We start from the raw sequence: 24,886 nt of genomic DNA, 5'->3' as shown, positions 1-24,886 counted from the left end.
CTTGGATTTTCTTTTTATTTGTAGGTGGCTGAAGTTTTTGAATTTCATCAATGCGTGATTTTAATGGAGTGATAGTTTCTCGTTCTATATTATGTCCTAAAAGTTTAACGCGTGTTAGAAAGAAGTGTGATTTAACAAAGGCTGCCTTCAGATTTTCGTTCTGAAGTATTTTATGATACTGTTCTAAAACTGTAAACATTTCTTCTTTAGTTTGTGATTGCATGAAAACATCATCTAAGTATGTGATTGCATTTTTCTTGAGTGGTCTAAAAATTTTACTCACAAAAGCTGAAAAAGCTGCTGGTCCTATGGATAATCCATAGAATAAGCGGTCAAATTCATATTGTTGATTTCCATTAACAAATTGTGTTAAGCGTCGTGATTGTTCATCTAGTGGCATTTGATTATAAGCACTATTCATATCTGCGGTTGTGAAATATTTACCATTTATCTTTGTTAAGATAACTTGTATGGTTTCAAAAGGCAAATTGCATTTTGATTCGTCAATTAGTGAATTGAGGTATCTAGCATCTAAAACTTTTTTAGTGATTCACCTTTTGCTAGAATGATAACAGGGTTAATGAAGGTGTTACTTTTTGGTTGTTCCTCTTTATTTACTGGTGAGATAATCTCGTATTGTTCTAAAATATCAAGTAATCTGTTTACCTTGTCGTGTAAGTGAATCGGTACTTTACTTGCTCTTTGTTTTTTGAAAACTGCGTCAGGTTTTAACGGAAGATGTAGTGATGAACTAATTTTTCCAACGTCAAATTTTGAAGTTGCATAGACTGTTGAATATTTTAAGTTGTTTTGCTAATTTATCAAATTCACCTTGTGTGATTTGTGAGTGTTCAAAATTAAACATTGTTAAAAAATTTTGTTGCTCTTTTGTGTAATTTGTTATATTGAATGTTGATTTAAAATATGGTGTTTTTGTGAAATAATCTGTGTTTCTTTTTTCAATACTTATTATATTATTTATGGATAATTCTTCGTCAAGAATTGTTGATTGGCAAATATCTACTAATTGGAGTATATTATTAACGCGGTAGGCTACTTCATTTATAGGTGAAATTGTAGCATTTGTTTCACAATATCCTAAAAGTCCTAAAGGTAATGTTGTTTGATACTGTGTATTGTTATACACGTGTCATGAAATGATGCCGGAATTCGTATTTTTTGAGTATTTTATGGATGAGATAGTAATTTTGAAAAATTTGTGGATAGGTTTTTAATTTCGAAGTCTGACATGAAAAGTTGTTGTTTGTTTTGATTTTTATTATACTGGTGAACTTGTTTTATTGAGAAATTATATATATTTCCTGATAGTGGTTTCAGGTGTTTCCGTTGTTGAATGTAAATAGGATAAAATTTTGAAAAAAATGGTGGTTGTTTGTTTAATCTTTGATATGGATCTTACTATTTAAGATGTTGATTGTTGGTATATATTTAGATATAAATGGTATGCCAATGATATTGTGTTTAATATCAGTAATAGGAAATATTTGTTTAAATGGTTTGTTCAAAATCTTGTTTTGTTCCATTGTTCTTGTGGGAAGAAGGAATAATTGGATTTTTCCATAATTTACCAATGTTGATCCTTGTGCTGTTGCTAATTGATTTTCAATTGACTTTCATATATATGTGAAGTGAAAGGTTGTTCATATATGATAGGTTCATAGTCAATTCCGACTGTTATCATATTTACAGAGATGGTATTATCTGTATCACTTTCAGCATTTGATGATTCACAATTTATATGATTTAGTTGTAATTCGTTACTTCCTGTGTCATTAATACCTGGGGGGTCTGAAGTTGTTTCTTCATTTGTTTGCACTTGATTAATGTGTCTTCGATGTTTCGGTGTGCTACTTCTGTATCGATGTTTAGAATCGGGATAGCGGTTATTATTCCTATGTGGTGACTGGGAATAATTTCTGTATCGATTATTGTAACTTGAGTTTCGATTCTGTGAATTATTTCGTGATCTATTTTGACAGTTATCATTTGATCTGTGATAATTTGATCTATTATATGAATTTTTCCTTGATCTATTGTTTGGATAACTCTGATTTCGATTATTTGAATAACTTCTGTTTCTATTGTGTGAATAGTTTCGATTTCTGTTATATGATAAGTTTCGTGATTGATTATTGGAATAGTGTCTATTCCTTGGGTTTGAATTCGATCGTGAATAGTTATTTTGGCTATTCGATCGGTTAAATCTATTTTGTGAGAAATTTCGTGTATTTCCTCGTTCGGGTGATATACCTCTATAACTTGAGTTATATGGTGATTGATTTTTTGTGTAATTTGAGTTGCTTGGAAGTGGTTTTCCTGAACTGTTATAACTATATATATTTTTGTTTGGTAGATTTTGGTCTTTTTTCATGTATTGATAGAATGATTTATTTGGTTCTTTGTGCTTTTGAGGTTTATTCTGATTGTCTTGTTTTTTTTTGTCTGCATTCGGAAATACTGTGTCCGTATCGTCGGCAATAATTACACCATTTTTTGAAAGATGGTTTGCCTTTAAAACTTGGATGTCGTTCGTAGATATTTAGTATTTCAGTGATTTTTTCAATGAGGTCTGTATCTGATTCTTGAATGTTTTTTATATGTGTAGTATTTGTTTCAATCCGATTAACATATTGTAGTTTTAGATTTTCTGTTTCTTCAAGTTTCATTGTGATTTCTGCTTGTTCTAGTTTATCTACTAATTTTCGAAAATCTAAATCTGGTTCTCGAATTGAGGAAGGATGAGATGCTCTCTTTTTTATGGCTATCTTCCTTAATTGGGGTGTTAAGGTCATCATTAAAATTTCTGTCATTTTTGTGCTTTTGTAGTCATGTGTATTAAGTGAGTATGCTTTTCGAACTAGTGTTTCGATTCGTACTGCTAATTGTTTAATTGTTTCATTTGGTAATCTGCATATTTCGTTGCATAAAACTCTTTGATGTTGTTTGTTTCTTTCAGAATCAAACATTTTTGAAAATTCTTGTGTGAATCTTTTCCAATCTGATTTTATTTCTATGGGTAATACTGAAAACCATTTTTGGGCTGCCCCATCTAGTGTTGTTTGTATTAACCTTGTGCGTCTATGTATCCAATTTTGATGTAGTGGCGTATTAATTGGTTCGGGTCCTATATTTAAAATTAAATTTGCTGTTACTGCATTTAGATAATTTTCTACAGAAAATTCAGGGTCTGTTCCTGTGAATACCATTTATGGTTTATTCGATGTTATTGATGATCCACCCATGAGGTATGGATTCATAGTCATCTGTAGTGATTCTGCGGCATTTGGCATTTGTGAAAAATTTGAAAGTTGATTTTTGTGATTTCATATTGCTGAAGGTAGTATAGGAGCGGTATTTCATTTTGCATTTGGGTTGGTTGATAAGAATGCATTAACATTGGGTTTTGTGGTTGTATTGGTTGAAAAGATTGTGTGTTAAATGGGTTTTGTATATCTGTTGGATTTTGTGGGTAAATTTTCATATTTTGAGATAGTTGTGATTGTCGCGGTCTCTGTGAGCGATATTCTTTAGTATACGGTGCAAAAATATCTGGTTTATGATAATCATCGTCATCAGATGATAAATAGTTTGTGTTATATGGTGTATGTTGTTTATTTTTATTCTGTTGAAAAAATGGGCAATTTTCACTATAATCCTGTGTAGGTTGTGGATTATCTGGAAAATTTACTGAATTGGTCGATGTTTTTGGAAGATTCCAAAAATGGGAACATACGTGATTTAAATTTTGTGTAGTTTTTCGGGGAGGTTGGTTTGTTTTTGGTTGGTGTGCATAATTAAAATTGTGTTCTGCGAAAGTGTTTCTTGTGAACGTTTTTCGTGTTTTTGACGGTATTGTCATTGGTCTATACGTTTGATAGTCCATATGTGAATATTTTGGAGCAACCGAAGGTTTAACGGTTGATTGTAAGGTTACCTGTGTTAGTGATGTATTTGTATTTCTTGGTGTTGTCAGATTGGGGTGTATTGGTGAAATACTTTGTTGTGTAGTTGTTTCTGTTGTTTGGACGATTTCTTCATTTATGAAGTGTGATGGTGTTTGAATATCTTGTTGTGTAAGATTTCTGGTTCCATTGAGATTTTCATTATTTATGACCGTTGAATTTAAGCTGTTATTTCGTGTATCAGGTAAAACATGATAAACTGTTATTTCGTTTATACATATTTCGTGTATACATATTTCGTGTATACATACTGTTATTTCGTGTATACATATCAGGTAAAAATGTATTATAATTTAATGGTGTTGCGTCAATCGTTAATGGTATTACTTTTACATAATCTCTGTGGAAAGATATTGTACTTATTGCTTGACTCGAGATATCTTGTGGAATTTTTAGAAATGCTGGATGAGACCATTCAGGGTCCCAAACGTAATCTGATTGTTCTGAAAGGACAGTGTCGTCATTGGTATTTTGAGGTATGAAATTTTTTCTTGCTTGTGAAATTAAATCTAAATTGTTGGTGAAATAATCTATTATAAACCATGCTAAAATCTTTTGCAAATCATGTTTAGTGTTTTGTGAAACATCATCTTTGGTAACATTTTCGCGGATTATATGCAGAAATGTTGAAAATACTGTGATTTCATTTCGTACTTTTGTATGTTTGGATGTTTCAGTTGGTGATATACTTTGAACTTCTGTTTTTTCTAATATAGATATATAACTATATATATTACAGCAAAAACTTCGTTAGTGAATATGGAGTTTGCTCTTTGTGAATTATGTTATTAGTAGTATATGTTGGGGCAGTTCAAGGGGGGGCCTGCTGACCCCCATGTATTAACATAGGCTATAGAGTATCCGGTCAGCAGGCTATGTATTAAGATAGGCTATAGTTTTTCCAATATATTAGGATAGGGAATAGGTTTCCCAATGTATTAAGATACGAGGTTTCAGATGGTAAGTTTCAGATGGTAAGTATCAGAAAAATTTTTAGCCTATCTTACAGTGAAATTAGTCTGAAGACCCACATGTATTAAGATAGGGAATAGAGCATCCGGTCTTCAAGCTATCTTGAATGATCAATACGTGTAGAATTAAGGTTTTGTATATAGTTTTTTTGGTGCATGGTAAGTCAATGGAAGGAGTTTTTGTGCAAAAACTTGGAATTTTTATCAAATTAAAATTTTTTCGAAAAAATTCAAAACACGATAAGATTAACTATTATTTGACCAAATTTATTAGATAATCCTACTTTCTATCTAAATGAAACAAAAATCTTACTTTCTATCTAATTGAAACAATTCTGAAACCTGCAGAAACTTCGAAAAAATTCAAATTTTTTGAGAAAAAATTGCAAAAATTTCAAGTATTTGGAAAAAATTGCAAAAATTTCAAGTATTTGGAACAAACTGCAAATTTTTGGAAAAACTAGCAGAAATCTCATAATTTTGGTTAATGTATTGTTGTTTTTGATCTAATTTTAAACATACTTTTACGTATTGATTTTAAAAATAAGCTAAGACTGTATTTTAATTGGCATTATGTTGAGACAATGATACAACATTTTGAATAAAAAAATGACTTTTTCCACAATTTTTTCTCAAAATATTGAAATACAATGAAGTTTACCTTAATTTGAGCTAAATACTTGGTTATAAAATGCTCTAAACACTGAAAAGAAGGTTCATAGTAGCAGAATCAATATTGAAACTTCCGGAAAACAGTGGAATTAGTCGTAATTTTTGAGAAGGTAAAATGAAAAATAATCAAATTTACATGAAATTTTCCATTTCGAACCTTTTATTTTAGTTTTTTAACTGTTTGTTTTTGTCCAGTTCAGGGATTATTTTAAGGAATCTCAATTCAAATGAACATTAAGGGCAATATTCTATGAAATTTCTAAATCAAACTCCATGATTCAACTCCTCCTCATTTTTTTCTCATTGAATTACCCAAATTTGTACAAAAATTACAACTTGTCAGAAATTTTTTATGTTAAAAATTAGAAAATTCAGATTATTGATAAAAAATGAACAGTTTATTGCAATAATTGTTTAAAATGGGATAAATGTTTCTTAAAAATTTATTCGATATTGGCTCAAATTTAACAAAAACTTCTTCATAACTGATGATTATCTCTCTGTTGCTTCTGAACATAACTTTCAAGATTTTCCGTAGAGTTTTTTCATGTTTTAAAGTTATTCTTGCTTTCTGTTTAATACATGTTTTCGCTATTGAACACACTTTACTAGAAAATTTAGTCAAAACTGGAGAATTTAGGAGGAAAATAGTATCGATTGAACGAACAATTTGCTGGCAGAGATGTAATTAGAACTGAAACCGTATGATTATTACAATAAAAAATATTAATATCTTCCTCAAGGTCCCCCTATTCAGTTGCTATTGTAGCTATTTAAGTAAAAATACACATTTTGGGACCAAGAACTATCACTTTTCTTGCAAAATAGTTATTAACTCGCTTTTTTTCTTAATTTATGACGGAAATTTTATCTAAATAACTCAAATCTCCTAAGGAATAAATTGAGTTTCTATCTCATTTTAGCATTGTCTCAGTTTCTGCTTTATCTACTATCTACCAAATGAATCCAATTTGAGCAAATTTTTTCTTGAAAATTGAATTTTAGATGGAAAAATGTATCGTTTCAACGAACGTTCAATAATCCGAAGCTGAATTAATACAATAAATCCTTTACTAAAAAGCTTTAAAGGATTTTCTCAATCTCATAACTGTATAATGCTGTTTTAAATCTGAATTTCTATTTGAGACTAAATTTTTAGTTGGAATGATGTATATCATTATCTTGAAACTTTCAAAGTTTAGCAAAATATACATTTTTTCCAGGTCATTTATCCTTTTCTTTTCTGAAATCATCAAAAAATCAATAGAAAAACATAATTCCTAATAAGTCAAACCACATTATCTGCTTAAAAAGCTCTGCTCTATGAACACTTTTACAAGCACTAAACAAGGAAAACTTTAAAATAGTAACTACAAAAAACCTTTCAATTAGTTGATGTTTTCCAAATATCCAAGTTTTACAATTTTTAGGCGAATACTTAAATACTCATTAGCATATGTTATGCACTTTACTACAAATTTATCACAACAAAGTCTCCGCAAGCTTGCAACCAAGGGAGTTTTTACTGTTGATTAAAAGTTTTCGGATCGAGTTCCATGGAAAGTTTCACGACGATTTGAACTCCATTTTTGCTGTTTTTAACATCAATCAAAACCTTTGAATAAAAAAATAAATGACAGTTCAGGTAATGTAATGAAAACACTGTATAATTACTGACTAGATTTGTTACAATTGCTTAGACTTTTCAGATTCAGTAAAAAGTAATAATCATAGTAATTTCCAAGTTTTTCAAAAAAAAAACTTAAAAATTTTACCTTCTCCTGAAGTGTGTTTGGAGTCTGCTGAGCACATAATTTAATATTATGCTGAGAATGCTTCTTCTTGAAATGATTAGCGAGTTCCTCGCTGCTATAAGTATAAAAATTACAGTTAGAACACTTCAAAACACCACATGTTCTACGATGTCTTGATGCATCTTTGTGAGTGTATTCCCTGCCACATTCAAGACATGCAACTCTTTCGTTTCTATTGAGTGAAGGCATCTCAATAGTTTTGAAAAATTAAATGGGAGATTTAAAATGTACCAAATTTTTAGATAAGGTGAGTTGAATAGCCTCAAAAAATGAATAAAAGTAAATAAAAACAGCAAACTTATTCACCAATTGTTTTTAACGAGAAAGAAAATCAGAATGGATATGCTATTTAGCCTAGCTGAAATAAAAATCATCCAATCTAACCATGGAATTTTTAAAAGAATCAACCAATCAGAATCGAGCATTATTTACAAGGAAACTTTTATATTTTCTGATATCAACCAATCAGAATTGAGCTTCAATAGTCATGTGATTTTCGACAAATTCAATGTCCAACAATCAGAATTGAGCTTCAAAAGTCATGTTATTTTCAACAAATTCAATGTCAACCTATCAGAATTGAGCTTCAAAAATCATGAAGTTTTCAAGAAATTTAAAGTCAACCAATCAGAGTTGAGCTCTTCTTCTCATGAATTTTTCATCAATTTTTTTAAAATTTGTAGATTTTGAGGATACTTTCACAGACATTATTTCTGTTATTAACCAATCAGAATGAAGTAATCACAGATTTTAAAAAATTTTGTAGATCAGAACCAAACTATGTTTATGAAACTTCTTAATCAGTAAATTTAATTGAATTTTTCCAACATAACTAAGATTTGAAGTTAGATACCCTAGTGGGATAAATGAAATTTCTTGTCTAGTTTATATTGTTTTTTCGATATTCAATTCAATTTTTGAAATTTCGATCAAAATTTTTTCGTGGTAATGACGTCATTCCTTCGAAATTTCTAGAATTTTACAGAAAAAATTTCAACCAATCAGAACTAAGCAGTTTCTAGACATAACTTTGGATCCAAAATATTCATTTTTGAAGAATGTCAATTAAAAAGCATTTGAACTTCCTTGAATTACTCTACAAGAAAAAAGAAAATATTCCGTGTCATTTCCTTATTGATGAAATAGATGTAGATTCTTACTTTTTTCACAATTTTTTGGACGTTTATGTTGTCCAAAATAGAGTTCTTCGACTAGGTAAAGGTCTGTTTAGGGAAACTTAATCAATAAAAGAATTTATTTTTGATCCACATATTGCGTATCAAAGTTATAAACTTACTGCTGAGTTACACTTGACTAGAAAAGAAATTTTATTTGTTTTAGAAAACTTGAAGTTAATAAAAAAGTCGTACGATAATATTTCAAAGACTCTTTTTATTCCCTACCCAACTCCCAAATTTGTCAAAACTCCCCAGCAAAGTTCTTTACTCCTCCATTTTTTTAAAGATTTTCAAAGTTCAAAATCTTGCATGATCAGGTTTGGTATCAGATTTCCAGAGATTTGCTTTGAAAAATTCATCAACTTTGAGTTATCATCTCAAATCTACATCAAAATCAAAGAACTTGAATATCTGCTGAAAAATCAACAATTTCTCATCGATTATATACAAAAAATTCAGTTAACTTGATGAGAAGACTTGCAGAGATGCTACTTTTTTTTAATTTTTCTGCTTTTGTTACTTATATCGGCAATATTTCTTATTTTTACAGCAAACAACTTTTGGTCATTTATTTTTGCGATTGCTTTTGTGTATATTTTTACTTATTTCGAATACTTAAGTCCTTAAAAGGTTCCTCTGATTGGATACGACAACTTGAACAAAAATGAACATTTTTGTGATTGGAAACGAAAATGTGTAAAATGGAGCTTTGTTTCCAATTGGACACGAGTTTTCTATAAGAATTCCATAAAAGGAAACTAAAATCTGATTGGACACGAGTACAATCCAAATAAGGAAAATCCATTCTGATTGGTTAAACCCACACATTCCAGTTGAAGGTACTCCTCTCTCTTAACTAAAAATTATTTTATTTTCAACTTAACTACCGTCAACTACCTCCTCTCTCAGCTCTAAATACAATAATTTCAACTTAACCACAGTCAACTTTCACCCTCTCAATTGTAAATCTTGTTTTTACTCATTAACTCAACTTATTGCTCAAAATGATCTTCTCAGTACAAAACAACAACCTTATGTTTTCGGTGGAATTTTCGGCTGATTTAGTACAAATCCAAGCTTTAGAGCTTCAAAAGTCATGTAATTTTCAACAAATTCAATGTCAACCTATCAGAATTGAGCTTCAAAAGTCATGAAATTTTCAAGAAATTTAATGTCAACCAATCAGAGTTGAGCTCTTCTTCTCATGAATTTTTCATCAATTTTTTTAAAATTTGTAGATTTTGAGGATACTTCCACAGACATTATTTCTGTTATTAACCAATCAGAATGAAGTAATCACAGATTTTAAAAAACTTTGTAGATCAGAACCAAACTATGTTTATGAAACTTCTTAATCAGTAAATTTAATTGAATTTTTCCAACATAACTAAGATTTGAAGTTTGATACCCTAGTGGGATAAATGAAATTTCTTGTCTAGTTTATATTGTTTTTTCGATATTCAATTCAATTCTTGAAATTTCGATCAAAATTTTTTCGTGGTAATGACGTCATTCCTTCGAAATTTCTAGAATTTTCCAGAAAAAATTTCAACCAATCAGAACTAAGCAGTTTCTAGACATAACTTTGGATCCAAAATATTCATTTTTGAAGAATGTCAATTAAAAAGCATTTGAACTTCCTTGAATTACTCTACAAGAAAAAAGAAAATATTCCGTGTCATTTCCTTATTGATGAAATAGATGTAGATTCTTACTTTTTTCACAATTTTTTGGACGTTTATGTTGTCCAAAATAGAGTTCTTCGACTAGGTAAAGGTCTGTTTAGGGAAACTTAATCAATCAAAGAATTTATTTTTGATCCACATATTGCGTATCAAAGTTATAAACTTACTACTGAGTTACACCTGACTAGAAAAGAAATTTTATTTGTTTTAGAAAACTTGAAGTTAATAAAAAAAGTCGTACGATAATATTTCAAAGACTCTTTTTATTCCCTACCCAACTCCCAAATTTGTCAAAACTCCCCAGCAAAGTTCTTTACTCCTCCATTTTTTTAAAGATTTTCAAAGTTCAAAATCTTGCATGATCAGGTTTGGTATCAGATTTCCAGAGATTTGCTTTGAAAAATTCATCAACTTTGAGTTATCATCTCAAATCTACATCAAAATCAAAGAACTTGAATATCTGCTGAAAAATCAACAATTTCTCATCGATTATATACAAAAAATTCATTTAACTTGATGAGAAGACTTGCAGAGATGCTACTTTTTTAAAATTTTTCTGCTTTTGTTACTTATATCGGCATTATTTCTTATTTTTACAGCAAACAACTTTTGGTCATTTATTTTTGCGATTGCTTTTGTGTATACTTTTACTTATTTCGAAGACTTAAGTCCTTAAAATGTTCCAATTGGACACGAGTTTTCTATAAGAATTCCATAAAAGGAAACTAAAATCTGATTGGACACGAGTACAATCCAAATAAGGAAAATCCATTCTGATTGGTTAAACCCACACATTCCAGTTGAAGGTACTCCTCTCTCTTAACTAAAAATCATTTTATTTTCAACTTAACTACCGTCAACTACCTCCTCTCTCAGCTCTAAATACAATAATTTCAACTTATTTTTTGTAAGGTTCCCCCTCCTCTCAGTTCTTTCTTGTTTTTGCTTCTCAGTGCAAAACAGCAACCTCGTGTACTCTGTAGAATTTTCGCCTGATCTAGTACAAATTCAAGTGCGAGAAACAGTCTCTGGAGTTTTTCTGACACGAATGGACATCCCAATCCCATTCTGGCACATGGTGGAAGTGATTTCAACGAACATCATATGATGCAAGTTCCCATCACAGAGAACCAACTTGGAACAATGCAAATGATGGGGGAAGTTTCTGAGCATGTGGGAATGAACTACCCCGAGATTACTGACTCTAGATATATGGCTCAACCATTCGACGATTTCCTCTTTCCTTGGGAGGAGGAAGGATCAGTCGATAACCCCATCACAATAGATGAAGATGAGGGATTCTCAGAAACAATGACGCCTCCAGATCCACAACAACCACCAGCAATGGAACCTTGTCCAGCTCTGCGTTCTATAGAGAACCTCCAAAACTCTTCTGCTGCTCGACAGCTCTTTGATTAAAAGTTTTTGTAAATAAATGTTGTTTGGTAATGACCTTGTTTTCTGTAATTAATTATTTTCTTCAAAATTCATTTTAATTATGACAATAGATGAGAGGTTCAGGGTAAACCACTGAAAAACAACAGAACTTAATTTAGTGCTCCGAACTGGCACATATGTTAAGAAACTCGAATAATTTTTGCAAACATATTCGGAAAAACACTAGAAAAACTGTACACAAGTAAAAAGTTACCTAATCGATATTGCATCTTGTACACACTTTTAGCCTGTAGAAAAAATTGAAACACTTTTCGCATTTTGTCGAAAAAAATTAAAACACTTTTCGCATTTTGTCGAAAAAAGTAAAACACTTTTCGCATTTTGTCGAAAAAATTGAAACACTTTTCGCATTTTATCGAAAAAAGAAAAACACTTTTCGCATTTTGTCGAAAAAATTGAAACACTTTTCGCATTTTATTGAAAAAATAAAACACTTTTCGCATTTTGTCGAAAAAAGTGAAACATTTTTCGCATTTGTAGTGAAATAGTGAAACACTTTTCGCATCTTGTTAAAAAAAGTAAAAAACTTTTCGCATCTTCTCAAAAAAGTTGAAACACTTTTCGCATTATGTCAAAAAAATTGAAACACTTTTTACAACTTGTTAAAAAAATTCAAATGTTTTTTGCAACTTTTTGAAAATCAAAAGAAATATTACATCTTTCATACAAGCTTGAAAAATTTTTTGCAAATGTTTTTGACAACGGTGATTTTTTTTCAATAATTAATGGTAACTTTGTAAACATATGAGAGAAAATAGATGGAATATCAGAAGTTTTTTTATTGAAAAATTGACATGATCACTATTTACAAATCCATAACCATCAATAAAACAGTCAATTATTTTTAACAAATCATGTTCATATTCTGAGTCTTGTACTTTACGAATTCTGTCTAAAAATGCTGAGCCAAGAGTTTGCGTAGATGCAAGTTTTTGATTAGAACTTAGATAATGATTTTTGAACTTTTTGCGAACAAGTCATTTCCTTGATACGCTTGGTGTTTTTTCTGCTCCTTTCCATCGTAATTTATGCTGCACTCCACAACTAAGCTGATTGAAGACTTCCCCACTAGATGTAACAATACTCGAAAAGAATCTGTGCTTGTACAAAGTGTAAAGACAATCAATTTCTTGATATATGTATTGATATTTGTCTAATCTCTGAAGAATTTGGCTAAGGGAAGTTCCAATTAAAATTATTTGAAATTTGCAATTTCCCAAGGAACAGAAAGAATCGTGACTAGAGACGCAATAATCTTGGGTTACTATGTATTTTTCGTAAAAATCGTTGGAAACAGAAATAAACAATGATTTACTATTATAATCTGAATAAAAGCTGGGAAGAGCTTGACACATAGCAGCTGCCATTGGGAAAAATGATTTTTGCAGAAAATGGTGGAGTTATAAAGAAGTAGTAACGCCTACGCAGCTTCCACACAGTAAAATCCTTCCATATTTGGTACTACTTCCATATATGGAAATGGCGATGACTCATACTGCTTACTTCCATTTTCATTTAATCTCAAAGTCATTTCTCTCATTTCTCCTCATCTGATCAGTTTGTTCTTCAAAATGTACTCGAGAAAAGTTGATAGATCCAACTATATTGAATTTTCAAAAAATCAAAAAAGAATTGGGAGATTTGTTTGGCTCCAAAAATCCTACAAGAGAAAAATATGCTTGGAACCGTGCTTCCAACTATTAAAAACAAATGATTTGGGACAATTTGAAAAGTCTCAACAAGTCTGTCTTAGTGAAAAAGAAGGCGAAGCAATATCCGCAATACGGAATACTGTTATTCACGATGCTGAAAACCTTGGACTCGTACCTATATATGAAGCCAAACCTGGCAAAGAATCAACTATGGATCAGGAGCTGGAGATCTGTAATAGAGTATATGAAATAGCCACATACAACATGAGGAGGGTGTGTGTCACAATCAAGAAGAACAGTGTGAACAAGCCACCCTACATTCAGATTAGACTCTTCACTGCAAAGGAAAATGAAGACTTGAAGCAAGTTGCATATGTCAATTATACTTTGAATGAATTCAAAGAACTGTCCCAAATATAGGGAGACTTTATGTTTGTTGATAATTGTAAACCTCAGTAAAGCTTTGTGATGTTTTGCATGTTTGGTAATTGAGATATTATTGGTTCAAAACTATCTTTTGTCACTGAAGTTCACATTTAGAGCTGGGATATCTGAGGAAAAGTCAGACAAAACATGAAAATTTAATCAAAATTGACATAAAGCTCTATCCAATCATCAATAGATTTTCCACTATTTGTTTAGGAAATTACAGTTAAATTTATTTAATAACTGTTTTCATCAAAATTTAGCTAAATTTTGCCTCAATTTAAGAAAAATACAAACAAAAATGTATATTTAGTTAAAAACATGATCATTATTTTCTTAGATTTTTTGAATTTCATTGGTTGCTTTCAATTTTTTTCTGCCTTAGTTTGAGGTTTTTATTGGCTACATGAATTTCCTTGAAACTAATTAGACTCTAAATAATTTAAAAATATTTACGGTGATTGTTACTACAAAATACTCTAAAAATGATAAAAACAATTCGAGTTTTTTAAGTTTCTTCGTATATTTCAGTAAGAAAAATGTTTCCATCAAGAGCGTTTTCAATGCCTGAATTGAACATTTATCAGATTTTAAAATTGAACTACTACAAAAAACTACAAGAGTGGTGGACAGATGAAGTTGATGGAGATTGTTTTAGTTTTAACTTGTATAGAAACACAGAAAGTTCAATAGTTTTGTTAAAAAGATGGAGAGGAGATTACAAAAAAGAAGAGTTCTGTCAGATTTATCAACAATGTTTTTATTTAGAAGAGTTAACTCAGATTGAGTGGTCGATCAGTAAAAAACAAAACAATGGAAGAGCCTATGAAACAAAAATTGGAGATAAGGAACATCAATTCGATTACTGTTTTGAATTTGATACAAATACAAAATCCAGATTTGTCAGAATATCTTTTAATCGTTTATCCAAATTTAATACACTTCCGGTTGTTTATATTACAATATACCAAAAGGAAAACGATAAAAACGTATATTTTGGAAATTTCTTTTTTCACTGGTTAGAAATAGAACAAATCGAAAAAATTTTGATCGAAATTTCAAAAATTGATTTGAATATGGAAAAAACAATATAAACTAGACAAGAAATCTCATTTATCCCACTAGGGTATCTAACTTCAAATCTTAGTTATGTTGGAAAAATTCAAAAAAAATTATTGATTAAGAAGTTTCATAAACATAGTCTGGTTCTGATCTACAAAGTTTTTTAAAATCTGTGATTACTTCATTCTGATTGGTTAATAACAGAAATAATGTCTGTGAAAGTATCCTCAAAATCTACAAATTTTAAAAAAATTGATGAAAAATTCATGAGAAGAAGAGCTCAACTCTGATTGGTTGACATTAAATTTCTTGAAAATTTCATGACTTTTGAAGCTCAATTCTGATAGGTTGACATTGAATTTGTTGAAAATTACATGACTTTTGAAGCTCAATTCTGATTGTTGGACATTGAATTTGTCGAAAATCACATGACTATTGAAGCTCAATTCTGATTGGTTGATATCAGAAAAGATAAAAGTTTCCTTGTAATTAATGCTCGATTCTGATTGGTTGATTCTTTTAAGAATTCCATGGTTAGATTGGATGATTTTCATTTCAGCTAGGCTAAATAGCATATCCATTCTGATTTTCTTTCTTGTTAAAAACAATTGGTTAATAAGTTTGCTGTTTTTATTTACTTTTATTCATTTTTTGAGGCTATTCAACTCACCTTATCTAAAAATTTGGTACATTTTAAATCTCCCATTTAATTTTTCATTACTATTGAGATGCTCTCACTCAATAGAAACGAAAGAGTTGCATGTCTTGAATGTGGCAGGGAATACACTCACAAAGATGCATCAAGACATCGTAGAACATGTGGTGTTTTGAAGTGTTCTAACTGTAATTTTTATACTTATAGCAGCGAGGAACTCGCTAATCATTTCAAGAAGAAGCATTCTCAGCATAATATTAAATTATGTGCTCAGCAGACTCCAAACACACTTCAGGAGAAGGTAAAATTTTTAAATTTTTTTTTTGAAAAACTTGGAAATTACTATGATTATTACTTTTTACTGAATCTGAAAAGTCTCAGCAATTGTAACAAATCTAGTCAGTAATTATACAGTGTTTTTATTACATTACCTGAACTGTCATTTATTTTTCTATTCAAAGGTTTTGATTGATGTTAAAGACAGCAAAAATGGAGTTCAAATCGTCGTGAAACTTTCCATGGAACTCGATCCGAAAACTTTTAATCAACAGTAAAAACTCCCTTGCTTGCAAGCTTGCGGAGAATTTGTTGTGATAAATTTGTAGTAAAGTGCATAACATATGCTAATGAGTATTTAAGTATTCGCCTAAAAATTGTATTTAATTTGGATATTTGGAAAACATCAACTAATTGAAAGGTTTTTTGTAGTTACTATTTTAAAGTTTTCCTTGTTTAGTGCTTGTAGAAGTGTTCATAGAGCAGAGCTTTTTAAGCAGATAATAAGGTTTGACTTATTAAGAATTATGTTTTTCTATTGATTTTTTGATGATTTCAGAAAAGAAATTGATAAATGACCTGGAAAAAATGTATATTTTGCTAAACTTTGAAAGTTTCAAGATAATGATATACCTCATTCCAACTAAAAATTTAGTCTAAAATAGAAATTCAGATTTAAAACAGCATAATACAGTTATGAGGTTGAGAAAATCCTTTAAAGCTTTTTAGTAAAGGATTTATGGTATTAATTCAACTTCGGATTATTGAACGTTCGTTGAAACGATACATTTTTCCATCTAAAATTCAATTTTCAAGTAACAATTTGCTCAAATTGGATTCATTTGGTAGATAGTAGATGAAGCAGAAACTGAGAAAATGCTAAAATGAGCTAGAAACTCAATTTATTCCTTAGGAGATTTGAGGTAATTTTACTAAAATTTAGCTTATAAAGTATATCTTGAGAAAAAATCCGACATAAAAATTCTCAAAGTCTTATATTTATGCGTAATTCATTAGAAAAAATTGTTATCATTTGATATATTAGGTACTTTATATGAAAGATCAAATGTTTTGAGGATAATTTTTGAGAAGCAAACCCAATTCGACATCTTTTGGAAGAAGATACATAAAGCATAAATCGAAAACTTGCTTTCAAGATCTACTTTTCCTTGCTACTTACATACACAATACTACATAGAATATACAACACTATATACAATACAATACTACATTTTTACTACATAGAGTTTTTTCTTAATAAAAATCGGAAAATTACACAATTGTTCCAGTTTGCACCTTGATTGCTTTGCTAAATCAATTTTTTGAGACTCGCTCTTTCAGAAGTTTTTATATTGTAGATGTTAGGAACTAGGTTCTCTTGCGTATTTCCGGAGATTTTCAGATTATAACTAATAGAGCTACTCCTAATTTGTTCTTAGATCGTAAAAACACACCTTTATATTCTCATTTTGTACATATATTTTTGAATGCTTTAACTAGCACCAATTCTTTCTCACTTGGATATTTTTGAGAAAATTTCCGTCATAAATTAAGAAAAAAAGCGAGTTAATAACTATTTTGCAAGAAAAGTGATAGTTATTGATCCCAAAATGTGTATTTTTACTTAAATAGCTTACAATAGCAACTGAACAGGGGGACCTTGAGGAAGATATTAATATTTTTTATTGTAATAATCATAAGGTTTCAGTTCTTATTTCATCTCTGCCAGCAAATTGTTCGTTCAATTGATACTATTTTCCTCCTAAATTCTCCAGTTTTGACCAAATTTTCTAGTAAAGTGTGTTCAATAGCGAAAACATGTATTAAACAGAAAGCAAGAATAACTTTAAAACATGAAAAAACTCTACGGAAAATCTTGAAAGTTATGTTGCAGAAGCAACAGAGAGATAATCATCAGTTATGAAGAAGTTTTTGTTGAATTTGAGCCAATATCGAATAAATTATTAAGAAACATTTATCCCATTTTAAACAATTTTAGCAATAAACTGTTCATTTTTTTATCAATAATCTGAAATTTCTAATTTTTAACATAAAAAATTTCTCACAAGTTGTAATTTTTGTACAAATTTGGGTAATTCAATGAGAAAAAAATGAGGAGTTGAATCAAGGAGTTTGATTTAGAAATTTCATAGTATATTGCCCTTAATGTTCATTTGAATTGAGATTCCTAAAAATAATCCCTGAACTGGACAAAAACAAACAGTTAAAAAACTAAAATAAAAGGATCGAAATGGAAAATTTCATGTAAATTTGATTAACTTTCATTTTACCTTCTCAAAAAATACGACTAATTCCACTGTTTTCCGGAAGTTTCAAAATTGAATCTGCTACTATGAACCTTCTTTTCAGTGTTTAGAGCATTTTATAACCAAGTATTTAGCTCAAATTAAGGTAAACTTCATTGTACTTCAATATTTTGAGAAAAAATTGTGGAAAAAGTCATTTTTTTATTTAAAATTTTGTATCATTGTCTCAACATAAAGCCAATTAAAATACAGTCTTAGCTTATTTTTAAAATCAATACGTACAAAAATGTTTAAAATTAGATCAAAAACAACAATACATTAACCAAAATTATGAGATTTCTGCAATTTTTTCCAAAAATTTGCAGTTTGTTCCAAATACTTGAAATTTTTGCAATTTTTTCGCAAAAAATTTGAATTTTTTCAAAGTTTCTGCAGGTTTCAGAATTGTTTCAATTAGATAGAAAGTAAGATTATTGTTTCATTTAGATAGAAAATAGGATTATCGTATAAATTTGGTCAAATAATAGCTAATGTTATCGTGTTTTGAATTTTTTCGAAAAAATTTTAATTTGATAAAAATTCCAAGTTTTTGCACAAAAACTCCTTCCATTGACTTACCATGCACCAAAAAAACTATATACAAAACCTTAATTCTACACGTAATTAACAATTAATTGTTCCCAATTAGATAACGCGCGCCAAAAATTTTGCGAAAAAAATAAACAAAAACCAAAAAATTTTCGTTTTTCTTTCTCTTCCCATCACACTGAAACCTTACCATCGGTATTCCCTATCTTAATACATTGTAGACTCTATACCCAATCTTAATACATAGCTTGCAGACCGGATGCTCTATTCCCTATCTTAATACATGTGGGTCTTCAGACTAATTTCACAGTAAGGTAGGCTAAACATTTTTCTGAAACTTACCATCTGAAACTTACCAGCTGAAACCTCGTATCTTAATACATTGGGAAAACTATTCCCTATCCTAATACATTGGAAAATCTATAGCCTATCTTAATACATAGCCTGCTGACCGGATACGCTATAGCCTATGTTAATACATGGGGGTCAGCAGGCCCCCCCTTGAACTGCCCCAACATCTACTACTGATACTGTATGCTTTTGATATATTCTATGAATACTTTTGAAAATTCTAATTCAATATCTTCTGTTTGAATTACATATTTACCATGGGCTGTATTTGGTGTGCTGAATTCTATGGTGTAGATTCCGTACTGTTGAGTTAGATTACATATGTCTTTCAAATAATGTTCTATAATTTGTCTTTTGATTTTTACATCCGGGAATTCTGCTTTGCATGGACTGATTCCTGGTTCAAACAAATTTACGAGTAAGTTCTTACAAAACCGTGTTTGTCCTCTATCATCGAGTGAATCTATAAGAAAGGGAAAAACTGCTTCTTCATCTGGACTTTCGTCACTTTGAGTGTGGCTCATTTTTTCGCTTGATAACTGTTAATATACAACTATCAATGTGTCAAATCGTCGTGAAACTTTCCATGGAACTCGATCCGAAAACTTTTAATCAACAGTAAAAATTCTCTTGGTTGCAAGCTTGCGGATACTTTGTTGTGATAAATTTGTAGTAAAGGGCATAACATATGCTAATGAGTATTTAAGTATTCGCCTAAAAATTGTAAAACTTGGATATTTGGAAAACATCAACTAATTGAAAGGTTTTTTGTAGTTACTATTTTAAAGTTTTCCTTGTTTAGTGCTTGTAAAAGTGTTCATAGAGCACAGCTTTTTAAGCAGATAATGTGGTTTGACTTATTAAGAATTATGTTTTCTATTGATTTTTTGATGATTTCAGAAAAGAAATTGATAAATGAACTGGAAAAATGTATATTTTGCTAAACTTTGAAAGTTTCAAGATAATGATATACCTCATTCCAACTAAAAGTTTAGTCTAAAATAGAAATTCAGATTTAAAACAGCATAATACAGTTATGAGGTTGAGAAAATCCTTTAAAGCTTTTTAGTAAAGGATTTATGGTATTAATTCAACTTCGGATTATTGCACGTTCGTTGAAACGATACATTTTTCCATCTAAAATTCAATTTTCAAGTAACAATTTGCTCAAATTGGATTCATTTGGTAGATAGTAGATGAAGCAGAAACTGAGAAAATGCTAAAATGAGCTAGAAACTCAATTTATTCCTTAGGAGATTTGAGGTAATTTTACTAAAATTTAGCTTATAAAGTATATCTTGAGAAAAAATCCGACATAAAAATTCTCAAAGTCTTATATTTATGCGTAATTCATTAGGAAAAATTGTTATCATTTGATATATAGATACTTTATATGAAAGATCAAATGTTTTGAGGATAATTTTTGAGAAGCAAACCCAATTCGACATCTTTTGGAAGAAGATACATAAAGCATAAATCGAAAACTTGCTTTCAAGATCTACTTTTCCTTGCTACTTACATACACAATACTACATAGAATATACAACACTATATACAATACATTACTACATTTTTACTACATAGAATTTTTTCTTAATAAAAATCGGAAAATTACACAATTGTTCCAGTTTGCACCTTGATTTGCTTTGCTAAATCAATTTTTTGAGACTCGCTCTTTCAGAAGTTTTTATATTGTAGATGTTAGGAACTAGGTTCTCTTGCGTATTTCCGGAGATTTTCAGATTATAACTAATAGAGCTACTCCTAATTTGTTCTTAGATCGTAAAAACACACCTTTATATTCTCATTTTGTACATATATTTTTGAATGCTTTAACTAGCACCAATTCTTTCTCACTTGGATATTTTTGAGAAAATTTCCGTCATAAATTAAGAAAAAAAGCGAATTAATAACTATTTTGCAAGAAAAGTGATAGTTATTGATCCCAAAATGTGTATTTTTACTTAAATAGCTTACAATAGCAACTGAACAGGGGGACCTTGAGGAAGATATTAATAATTTTTATTGTAATAATCATAAGGTTTCAGTTCTAATTTCATCTCTGCCAGCAAATTGTTCGTTCAATTGATACTATTTTCCTCCTAAATTCTCCAGTTTTGACTAAATTTTCTAGTAAAGTGTGTTCAATAGCGAAAACATGTATTAAACAGAAAGCAAGAATAACTTTAAAACATGAAAAAACTCTACGGAAAATCTTGAAAGTTATGTTGCAGAAGCAACAGAGAGATAATCATCAGTTATGAAGAAGTTTTTGTTGAATTTGAGCCAATATCGAATAAATTATTAAGAAACATTTATCCCATTTTAAACAATTTTAGCAATAAACTGTTCATTTTTTTATCAATAATCTGAAATTTCTAATTTTTAACATAAAAAATTTCTCACAAGTTGTAATTTTTGTACAAATTTGGGTAATTCAATGAGAAAAAAATGAGGAGGAGTTGAATCAAGGAGTTTGATTTAGAAATTTCATAGTATATTCCCCTCAATGTTCATTTGAATTGAGATTCCTAAAAATAATCCCTGAACTGGACAAAAACAAACAGTTAAAAAACTAAAATAAATGGATCGAAATGGAAAATTTCATGTAAATTTGATTAATTTTCATTTTACCTTCTCAAAAAATACGACTAATTCAACTGTTTTCCGGAAGTTTCAATATTGAATCTGCTACTATGAACCTTCTTTTCAGTGTTTAGAGCTTTTATAACCAAGTATTTAGCTCAAATTAAGGTAAACTTCATTGTTCTTCAATATTTTGAGAAAAAATTGTGGAAAAAGTCATTTTTTTATTTAAAATTTTGTATCATTGTCTCAACTTAATGCCAATTAAAATACAGTCTTAGCTTATTTTGAAAATCAATACGTAAAAAAATGTTTAAAATTAGATCAAAAACAACAATACATTAACCAAAATTATGAGATTTCTGCAATTTTTTCCAAAAATTTGCAGTTTGTTCCAAATACTTGAAATTTTTGCAATTTTTTCGCAAAAAATTTGAATTTTTTCAAAGTTTCTGCAGGTTTCAGAATTGTTTCAATTAGATAGAAAGTAAGATTATTGTTTCATTTAGATAGAAAGTAGGATTATCTTATAAATTTGGTCAAATAATAGCTAATCTTATCGTGTTTTGAATTTTTTCGAAAAAATTTTAATTTGATAAAAATTCCAAGTTTTTGCACAAAAACTCCTTCCATTGACTTACCATGCACCAAAAAAACTATATACAAAACCTTAATTCTACACGTAATTAACAATTAATTGTTCCCAATTAGATAACGCGCGCCAAAAATTTTGCGAAAAAAATAAACAAAAACCAAAAAATTTTCGTTTTTCTTTCTCTTCCCATCACACTGAAACCTTACCATCGGTATTCCCTATCTTAATACATTGTAGACTCTATACCCAATCTTAATACATAGCTTGCAGACCGGATGCTCTATTCCCTATCTTAATACATGTGGGTCTTCAGACTAATTTCACTGTAAGATAGGCTAAAAATTTTTCTGAAACTTACCATCTGAAACTTACCAGCTGAAACCTCGTATCTTAATACATTGGGAAACCTATTCCCTATCCTAATACATTGGAAAATCTATAGCCTATCTTAATACATAGCCTGCTGACCGGATACTCTATAGCCTATGTTAATACATGGGGGTCAGCAGGCCCCCCCTTGAACTGCCCCAACATATACTACTGATACTGTATGCTTTTGATATATTCTATGAATACTTTTGAAAATTCTAAATCAATATCTTCTGTTTGAATTACATTTTTACCATGGGCTGTATTTGGTGTGCTGAATTCTATGGTGTAGATTCCGTACTGTTGTGTTAGATTACATGTCTTTCAAATAATGTTCTATAATTTGTCTTTTGATTTTTACATCCGGGAATTCTGCTTTGCATGGACTGATTCCTGGTTCAAACAAATTTACGAGTAAGTTCTTACAAAACCGTGTTTGTCCTCTATCATCGAGTGAATCTATAAGAAAGGGAAAAACTGCTTCTTCATCTGGACTTTCGTCACTTTGAGTGTGGCTCATTTTTTCGCTTGATAACTGTTAATATACAACTATCAATGTGTCTAATTGGTTGATTCCAATTATACAGGTGTACTGGTTTGTGTTTATATTGCTTTTTTATAATTGCTCATGTAATTTGTCTTTGTTTGCTTATAAAATTTTTTCTAATTGTTTTGTCGTTTTGTTCGAATGTATCCAACTGTTTGTGTATGTGGAGTTATTACAAGATCGTATTTTTGGTTGTCTATTTCACAATTGTGTAAAACGATTGTTTGTTCAATTCCTAACTTTTTGAATGATATAAGGTTTAGGATGAGGGATGCAAGAAGTTATTAGTGATTTTCTATTTTCCCAGACTGTTAGTCCTTACGATTTTTTGGTTAGCTTAACCTGGGTCTTTTTATTCAGGGTTGGAGAGAAAAGTATATCGATTCCGGAGAATGATTTTTTACTTTCTCGTGGCTCGTGGGGTAGTGATTGTGTTCAAGGGTTGGAGAATAGTAAATCGATCCACAAGGTTCATGTATAATTAGAACGCAAGTAGTTCGTTAGATACTATTTTAAACTTACTAAGTCTAAGATCTATCCTGGGTCTGGTAAGAGGAGGGTTCAAGTGAAGGAGGAAAAACCGAAGTTCTTCACTGTTTAACCTAATTTGAATGGTTAGTTTTATTTAAAAAACTTCTACTATGATTTATAGTTACTAACTATTTATTGTCATGCTACTAATTTTTATTTTTATTTCAAAAAATATTTTTCAAATATGTTTTATATAATACTGCAGAAATTAAAGGAACGATCTGAGATCTTTTTATCAATCGTTATTTTATATTAATAATTTTGTTTAGCGCCTGAAATAATCATGAAGATTTACTTTAATGTTTTATGTTTGCAAATGAAAATCTAAATTCATTGCTAATAAGATTCTAAATATAAAAGTTTGTGTTGGCTTTTGCCGTACAACCATGAAACTAAATCGTAAGTTTCTACGTAGTCGTATATCGTCTCTTGTCCGAGGTCTTCTTCCAATACCGGGTAGTTCTAGTATTGTTCGGAATACTGGCTCTGATCTATTGAGTCGTAGAGACATTTCATTTAAGTTATAATCGTGTAACATTTTGAAAATGTTTTGTGTAATTTCTAATCTATATTTGGTTAAATCTAAGCTATTAAGGTCTTATTCGAGACTTATGGTCGCACCAGATGAGTTAGGACTGATGTGGTTAACTCAGAGTAATTTCGGATAGGGTACTCCGTCTGCTCGTCACGCTATCTTATTTTCGGCCGGATAGATTCGTGCAACTTCTTAGTCTAATACCGATCCTAATCTTACTCTTATATCTACTAGTCTCAGGGTGTTTAACTAGTCTCTGCTAGGCTCAATAGATCTAGAGTATACTGGCTTATTGTAACTGCTGAAGTTCATTTGGAGAGGTAACTAATTTCTAAGTTAAATTCAAATCTCTCTGGTGCTGAAATTATAAGTAATTTCAGCACTTACAAATAAGTGGGTTGTTAGTTGGATGGATTATGATTGGTTAATATTAAATATTTTACAGTGGTAAAATATCTAATTTATCCAATAATAAAATGTAGTTTAGATCAGGTTCCACATGTTACAAATTAGCCATTTTTATTATGCACATTTTTTCTAGTTCTGATTTAATTTTAATGTGGAAAAACATCACTAAATAGCTCAGAAGCATGCACTTGACGAGAAGCATGCACTTGACGAGATCTTGAATATCGAAACATTGCACAACTGATCAGGCAAAAAGTTCATAGCTCCAATGTTCGCA

The 24,886-nt window shown here is 30.0% G+C and overlaps 3 protein-coding genes across 8 annotated transcripts in view; 2 read left to right on the top strand and 1 right to left on the bottom strand.

Moving 5' to 3' along the window:
- LOC134841709 (potassium voltage-gated channel subfamily H member 6-like) overlaps positions 1-24,886 on the top strand; it is a 633,879-nt gene that overhangs the window by 42,134 nt on the left and 566,859 nt on the right. The gene's annotated exons all lie outside the window — the stretch shown is intronic.
- LOC134842828 (uncharacterized) overlaps positions 1-24,886 on the top strand; it is a 554,076-nt gene that overhangs the window by 249,284 nt on the left and 279,906 nt on the right. The gene's annotated exons all lie outside the window — the stretch shown is intronic.
- Positions 1-24,886, bottom strand: part of LOC134841874 (uncharacterized) — an 82,172-nt gene that overhangs the window by 7,861 nt on the left and 49,425 nt on the right. The gene's annotated exons all lie outside the window — the stretch shown is intronic.

Source organism: Symsagittifera roscoffensis, chromosome 3 (genome assembly GCF_963678635.1).
Source record: "Symsagittifera roscoffensis chromosome 3, txSymRosc1.1, whole genome shotgun sequence".
In the NCBI taxonomy this organism is placed as follows: domain Eukaryota; kingdom Metazoa; phylum Xenacoelomorpha; order Acoela; family Convolutidae; genus Symsagittifera; species Symsagittifera roscoffensis.
The sequence above is the reverse complement of the archived record's forward strand: the minus strand, read 5'-3'. Positions and strand labels throughout refer to the sequence as shown.